Below are 1,413 nucleotides of genomic sequence, written 5' to 3' on the forward strand. Positions count from 1 at the left end.
CGGACCCTCATGCCAGCTGGTCCTTTATCATCTCAGCTCAAGGTGTAACTTCTGAGGTGTGCGCGTTGAAGGTGCATATGTGCCAGGGGCAAAAGGAGGAAGAGTAGAGTGGGAAGGAGGCAACGACAATTTTCAATAAATTATTTGACAACGTCTTATTGTAGGGAAGGAATGGTCAAGGAATCGTTTTCTGTTGTTTTTGTTTCAGCTGTGTTTATAACAATGTGGTACATGAACTTTGCTGTGCTCACGGCTTAACAATTGTCTGCGCGCAAAAGATTCTGCCGAAGTTGCCACCACCGTTAAGTGCTTGAATGTTTCATGCCAAATTGTTCCTTTAAGTATATGTAATATGAAGGAAAAAGGAGACAAAGTGAGAACAAAAGCAAAGAGTAATATCCCATCAGGGAAGTTTCCCCAATTCTCTGCCTTCTTAGTAGGGAAAACTCGGCCCACATTCGTATTTGTAATTAAAAATGAAACCAAATGCTTCTGTATTTTAATTAACTAAAAACGTAAATCACAGTTTCACTTATATATTTTGTGTATGAGTGGGTGTGTGTTGGTGTGCGTGTGTGTGTGTGTGTGTGTGTGTGTGTGGTGTGTGCCTGTGTCACAGCATGCACGCAGCAGTCAGAGGAGGGCCTGAGGAGCGGGCTACCAGGGGGTCTAGGAGGTTGTGCTCAAGGTCGGGAGTAGGAGCAGGCTCCTCCCCCTAATGAGCCTTCTCGCTGTCAATATTTTTAGCTCCTTTGAGGTAGTAAGTGGGAAATAGGAAACAGCTTTACATGAACTCAGAAAAATATTTTCCTGTTTCTAGGAAAAGGCTTTGAAGGTTTTTTGAAGTGCATTAGGCAGCTTCCAAAGGTCTTCTGTAGACCTCAAATCCTACAAAATGAAATTTTTAATTATCTCTAGTTAAAAAAACCAGAAACATACGAATCAGGTTTCATGACTTAAAAATTAAATGCAAAAATGTATTTGGCAAACTTTATTTGAGGTTTTCTACAGTCGCAGATATTTGAAAAAAAAATCTTGAAATAATAAGCAAATCCCAAATATATACAAGTGGGGCGATTCTGTGGACACTCTTCGTTGGGATGAAGATTCTTTTACTAAGGAAAAAGTCTACTTCTGACAGACTCAAAGAAAATCATGTTTTCATTTTTCTAGTGAATTCCTATAATCTGAAAACCCAATAATTTAACAGGCATGCTGCTTCTTGTTTTTAAAGGGGGCGGCCACACCATTCTTATAATTATGGTAATCAGAAACTGGATTCTACCCGTTACCCGTCACAGCTCATCTTTCTTCTGTGACTTTGATGATAATTGTAGAGCTCACGTCATCTATCTTTGGATCTCCTCTTATCCCCATCCTGGCCGTGTTTTTTTTTTTTTTTTTTTTTTTTTT

This window comes from Microtus ochrogaster, chromosome 21 (genome assembly GCF_000317375.1).
Source record: "Microtus ochrogaster isolate Prairie Vole_2 chromosome 21, MicOch1.0, whole genome shotgun sequence".
NCBI lineage: Eukaryota > Metazoa > Chordata > Mammalia > Rodentia > Cricetidae > Microtus > Microtus ochrogaster.